At 33.7% G+C, this 6,879-nt stretch overlaps 1 long non-coding RNA gene across 1 annotated transcript; it reads right to left on the bottom strand.

Annotated features, from left to right (window-relative positions):
• Positions 1 to 1,043: 1,043 nt before the first annotated feature.
• On the bottom strand, positions 1,044 to 3,311 carry LOC139492458 (uncharacterized). Its single transcript, XR_011656847.1, has 2 exons — positions 2,886 to 3,311; positions 1,044 to 1,536 (listed from the first exon to the last, which is right to left on the bottom strand). It is a non-coding gene; the product is annotated as an uncharacterized lncRNA (long non-coding RNA).
• Between the last annotated feature and the right edge of the window lie 3,568 nt (positions 3,312 to 6,879).

Below are 6,879 nucleotides of genomic sequence, written 5' to 3'. Positions count from 1 at the left end.
GACGGACGTCTAACGGATAAGAACGGACGTCTAACGGACATGAACGGATTGAAAAAAAGTTATCCGTTAGTCGTCCGTTCGAGCTGTCCGGTAAGGTGTGACCGAGGCTTTATACGTCCGATAGAATTCCGTTGGTGAATTTATCTGCCAGACCTCCAACGGATGTATATCGGACACGTAACGGATACAAAAAGGAAACGAAACGGACGAGTACCTTACAAAACGGATGCCTACCGGACGTTCAACGGACATTTCATCCATTGGACGTCCGTTCAAAGTTTTGAACATGCTAAAAAAAATCCCACCGGACAAAACGGACGCCGACGGATAAAATGTACTGTAAACGGACATGCAACGGATATGGACGGACGTTAAACGGATAAGAATGGACGTCTAACGGACATGAACGGATTAAAAAAAGTTATCTGTTAGGCGTCCGTTAAGGTGTGACCGAGGCTTAAGCCTTACAAGTAAAGGGATATCCTTTGAATCTGATTTGCTGGCTAAAAAGATTTCTTAATAAAAGTTGTTATCATACGGGTTTTTTTTTCAATCATTTTTAGGATAAACATATAACGTATAGTTTTGAAAAAATCCAATTCGTTCCAGATTTTTATAATTCTCTAAATTGAAATTCTGAACAATAAGTTTTTTTTGGTTTTTTTTTTTGGCATTGTGGCATTGTACAAGTCGTTCCTTGCTTTACTATTTGTGTCGTTCCAAAATGATATATAAATAGCTAAGTACAGTAAAAAATATAAGAGTGAAGGAGGGTATGAATCTTAATACTAGTTTCAGTGTTTTGAATTTGCTTTAGTGATTGCTAGCATTGTTTGATCCAATAATGTGTGTCAGCTACTTATTGACAGTTGTGTCGCTAGACTATTTATAAATGTATTGTTGAAAAGTATTCGAAAACTTATAAACTAAATCTATATTTATTTCATTCAGTATAATTTTATTTTTATTAACACGCATATAAATCAATTTAAAACGCGTCTAATTTCTTTACACAATAAAGTAATTATGAATCTAAGGATCTCTACAAAAATTATGATATTTATTTAATCTTAAAATCTAAAGATCTCTAAAGATACAAAAAATATGATATTTATTTAATCTTAAAATCTAAAGATCTCTAAAGATACAAAAATTATGATATTTATTTAATCTTAATAACAGTAAGACACGAATAGTCAGCATTTACGGTAACTCCGGCATAAACAAACAATTTGTCATTCGCTTGAGCCTCCACTACAAGGGAAATAGTATTTGTTGCCATATGAGGCGACGCCGCAGACGCTCCAAAAGCAATGATGTCATCATTTTTCTTAAGGTGGTACGAACAACTGTTACAGTTGGTTCTAAGTTCGGCGGAAATGAAATAGAGACCGGAAGTTTCACAAATGAATTTCCCGGTCGACTGAAAGGCTGTAACACCCGCGTTTGATATTCCTACTTTCGAGTGAATGTTCGGGAATTTGACGGTTAAATCTTGAAATGTTTGTTCGACTGTGACACAGGCTGTTATTCCAACTGAAAACATAGAAAATTTATATATGTTAAGATAAAGGCATATACATGTATCATGTTTATGAACGTTTAAAAAATCTCAGTTTGGTATTGTTTCTTTCGCATAGTACTCGAATATATTGCATATATTTATCCTGTGTGTACTTCTTCTTTAATGATTGACTGGTTTTTGGTTTAAAAAAACTATTTTCAGCACTTTTCATTGGTTGCTCGTCTGCTAATCATGCACTTGTGACGTCGAACCCCTGTTCATAAATTATCTATTTTTAATTTACACGTTATAGTAGAGTAAAGTAGAAAGTACATATGGGCGCACTCATAATTTATAACTATTGATGTATTCTCTTGCTGAATATTATTGATTAAAATTATTTTATATCAAAGACATCTAGATATTCGATTGTTTTGGAAAATATGAGTAGTAACGTTGAAATCGCATTAACGTTCAAGCCAAATTATCAATCACATTGCAATGAGTCAAAGAAATTCTTGTGATATATCATGATATATCAGTTAGACAGCCATAAAACCAGGTTCGACCCACCATCTTTTCTTAAAATGTCCTGTACCAAGTCAGGAATATGGAAGTTGTAATTAAAATTTATCAAATAGTGCGTTTCTATATATGTTGACGTTTGTTTTTGTTGCAGTTCAGTGTTCCTGTTGTTCCGTTGTTTTCCACTTATCATGTTTATCTTGTTTATGTATTTCCCTCGGTTTTAGTTTGTTACCCGGATTTGTTTTCGTTTAATCGATAAATAAAATTGAGAATGAAAATGGGGAATGTGTCAAAGAGACAACAACCCGACCACAGAACAGACTACAACAGAAGGTCATCAATATGTCTCCAATGCATCGAGAAATTCCCGCACCCGGACGTTCTACGGCTGGCCCCTCAACAAATATATATATACTAGTTTAGTGATAATGGACGTCATACTAAACTCCAAAGTCAATTATACACAAGAAACTAAAAGTAAAAATAATAGAAAACTAACAAAGGTGTCCTGATTTGGGACAGGCGCAAAAATGCGGTGAGGTTGAATATGTTTATGAGATCTATCATATGACTATATAACAGCGGCATACTTCGGTTGCCTTAATCAGATATACAGGCGATTAAATTTTATAACAATATCAAGAAATGGGTTGCAATTATCTTTTTTTTTTCTTGTTGTTCTAAAAAAAACGTTTCAAACTGCATTCGTCCAATCAACATTTACCGTTTTAAGGTATGACTCTTTTTGAGCATTTGAGAAGTTAACCATTGCCGACCGTGCAAGGGCTGTATAGACAGTCGAGGTCGTTAAATACTTCCATTTAATAAAGTTACTCATGACGAGAAAAAATACCTTTCATGCTGTTTCCGGAAACTCTTATTTGTAGTGCGGTCATCTGAGAAAATACATTAGTAAATGTCGCATTTTGGTCATTTCTAAAACTCTCCAGTTGGTTGTTGCTCTGTGCAATTTTGCCATCAAGATCAGACAACTTCTGTTTCAATTGTCCCGCCAAAACTTGTAACGTCTGCTCGTTTTCACGTCTCAGCTGATCGATTTGTTGTTGAAGAAATTTCTTTTCCGTTATAAAAGTTTCCAGGGAAATATATTGCTTATTTCCGTTTGGATCCAATGTATGGTCCGGTTCCAGTAGTAATCCATATACACTTAGTCTGAAAGTGAGACTCAGACAAAACACGACTGTATGAAATTCTGAAAACATTATTATGTATGTTGTCTTTGAAAATATTCATAATATGGGAATTGTGTGTTATCTTTTAAAATTTGAAATAGAAATCGGTCCGAACGTATGTTCCATTTTAACGATTTCCAATATATTTATCACTAGCATGACTAGTGTACAAACAAAATATTATTAAAAGGATTACAAAAAGATATATGGGATCTGATTATATATATCTAAATTTAACAGAAATCCTCCCAAGTTGTAATCGTCGATAACTTATTGATTTTGGATGAATCGAAGGATTTTAAGTATCAAGACTTGCATTATAGTTAAGACCAGTGTGGTATAATTAAATGTTGAAGTCGAATTTACAAAGTTTTCGCTATCAGCAGTACATGTATTATCGAACTTATAAAACTTTGAGTTTTGAGAATTTGAATATATGTACTTGAATAAATCATACTTCTGTTATTTTTGGGACCGATTTTTTTTTAAGTGGAGGATGCTTATTTTTTGGAATCCCGTTTTTGTGTGATTTTATTTTTGTCACCTCCCGCTTTTTTGGCCGCTATATCTCCATTCTCACTTTAATTATCTCCTATATACCCCATCCCCACTTTGTTCAAACACTATTTTCAACATCCCAAAAGATTGCCATCGCCCGCTTTATACGTTCGTTTCAAAATATTTGAACGAGTTAAATTAAATAGCAGTAGAATGTCTTTAGCACAATCGGAGTGCATTCTCAGATTGTAAAAAACTATGATGTAAATCCAACATATCGTATTCTGAATATTGGTTTTCGATTATAAATTAACATCAAGAATTTGCAAGAAACAATTGTTGTACGACTTGAAGCTAAATAAAATGTCATTTTCACAAAACATTGTATAATTTTTTCTGAAGTCATTTTTTTCTCCCCAAATGATTGCAAATTTGCTCCTTCAGTATTTCCATTGATCATCCTTGTTGGCACCAAGCCACCTCAAAATTACTGTCTTATTATTTCTTACTAGATAAAATTGGTTACCTCTGTCAAGACTTTGAAAATGTTTTGTTTCTCTGTTCTGTATTTCACCGGTGAAAAACTTTTCCGCAATTAACATTACGATCTGGGACTATTATACTAGTCCCAGTTACGATACAGTGTAGTTTTGTTAAACGGCCTTCTTGAATTTCATGAAATTTTTCCAGATCCTTTTTTAATGATTACGAGATAATTTTAAATATATTCATTTTTTATCATTTTACCGAGTTAATGTCCAGTAAGCATTTCGATCGATCGATCGATCCCAGTGGGGGGGGGGGGGGGGGGGGGTCTCATAATACATTGGGGGTTTAGATCCCGGATCCCGCTTACTGTTTTGTCAGATTCCTATATCCCGCTTACAGGAACCCCTTTTTTTATTGGACGATCAATGCATTTGAATGGGGACATGTAGTTGGAACCCCCCTTTGTCCTGGGTTAGGAGCCCCCTTTTTAAAATGGCTGGATCCGCCACTTGATCCTGTCTTTTGATTATTTTTTTTTAGACATAGGCTATATGTATGAATTTGTATACTGGTCAATGTTATTAGATTTATTTTCTTACGTTCAACACAACTGAACCACTTATTTTGACAGCTGCAATATCAATGGACTTATTATAAAAAATATTAATATTACGGTAGATTTTTTAATGAACAAATGTAAGCCAGGAAACACACATGACGATCAGTGACTCTTAATCAGGCCTTTTTATTCGAATCTAAGACTATTTAGTGGTCTAACTTCAAATGATGTAGCAAAAAATAAGATACGTTTTATGTTTTTGGCATTCCAAATTTAAATTTAAGGCATTTCAGTCTAACCTAGGACTAGTACACCGAATACATTAATCTCAGGTTCTTTCTTGTCATCTTATTTTATTACGTGATTTCTTAGCCATTTTCCTTTGATTATCTTGTTTAATACTCGGTGAAAATATTGGCTAAATTTTTTTGTGATTCTGTGATTACCGTTTGACACCCCAATTTCATTAATAATCTGTTATTATATACGTTTATAATTCTTACTGTTTATCTTTTAATAAATTGTGAGTTTTCGAAATAATGATATATTTTTATCAATATCCGTCAATGAGCCAAGGATTTGTATATTAATTTGTATACAAATCCTTTCAGGAATGTTACAGACCGGTCAGTCTAACTTCAATTGTTTGTAAAACTTTGGAAAAGGTTATACGGAAGGAAATGATTGATCATTTAATAACCAATAATTTGTTATCAGACTCACAGTTTGGTTTTCGCTCTGGAAGATCATGTATATTACAATTACTTGATGTCATGGAAGACTGGTCATTATATATGGATAATAATATATCCTGGGACACATTACATCTCGATTTTGCCAAAGCTTTCGATAAAGTGCCACATAAAAGATTACTAAAGAAACTGTATTCATACGGTATTCGTGGATCTATATTAGAATGGATAACTGAATTTTTAACTGGACGTCGACAACAAGTTGCGATGAAAGGGGAAAAATCTGAATGGCAAAATGTAATTAGTGGAGTGCCCCAAGGCAGTGTACTTGGACCTGTTCTTTTCATTATATTCATAAATGATTTACCAGATGTTGTGGAGTCTATAGTAAAAAATTTCGCAGACGATACTAAAATGTATGCACCTACTTCTAAATCTGATGTCTTACAGAATGATCTAGATGCCCTCTACGATTGGTCCAAGTTATGGGACATGAAATTTAATGTGAACAAATGTAAACAAATCCATTATAGAAGAAATAATCCTGAAAATGTTTATACCATGAACAATATTGATATCATTAAAGATGAACAAGAAAAGGATCTTGGAATTATTTTTCAAAATGATCTTAAATTTTCTCAACATATATCAAGTAAAATAAATAAAGCCAATAGTATACTTGGGCTAATTAACCGAACTTTTATCTTTAAAGATCAATATACATTTTTAAGACTATACGTTGCGTTGGTACGACCACACGTGGAATATGGAAATACAATATGGTATCCGCATTTAAAGAAAGATATTAATGCTGTAGAAAAAGTGCAGATGAGAGCAACTAAATTAATTCCTGATATACGACATTTAAGCGGGGTCAGACCTATAATCCGACAGTCCCATAATCCGACAGTCCGATAGTCCGACAGTCCTTTAATCCGACAGCCCGATAGTTCGACAGTCTTATCATCCGACAGCCCGATAGTCCGACGCACGGTCACTTGTCTCTGAAAAGTATGCCTATATAGACATGGAACGTTTGTAAATTGGTATATTTTTTCATACAGAAAATTAACAAATCAGTCAGTATGACGTCTTGTACAGGACCGCAATAATCCCATACGAATCGGAAATGAACGGAATCCGAGTCCGTTCACCTTAAAACATGATCACTCTCATTCAAATTCGCCCCCTTTCACTTTCACACCCTACACGTGCTTACAAAAAGTCCGTTTGCACCCTATACGTTTGCTTTTGTTTATTATGAAAACAATGATAAACATTATTATAGCAATACTATTACTGCCCAATTAATATACTAACCAAAACTCGATTTTTTTTTCATTATTTCATAATAAATTGACATTCTAAAAACATTTTTTTGTGTCGATGGTTTGGTTAGAGACTAGCAATGACTAT

The sequence above is a fragment of the Mytilus edulis genome, chromosome 10, assembly GCF_963676685.1.
Source record: "Mytilus edulis chromosome 10, xbMytEdul2.2, whole genome shotgun sequence".
NCBI classification, from domain to species: Eukaryota; Metazoa; Mollusca; class Bivalvia; order Mytilida; family Mytilidae; genus Mytilus; species Mytilus edulis.
Note: the sequence above shows the minus strand (reverse complement) of the source record. Positions and strands in the feature narration are given on the sequence as shown.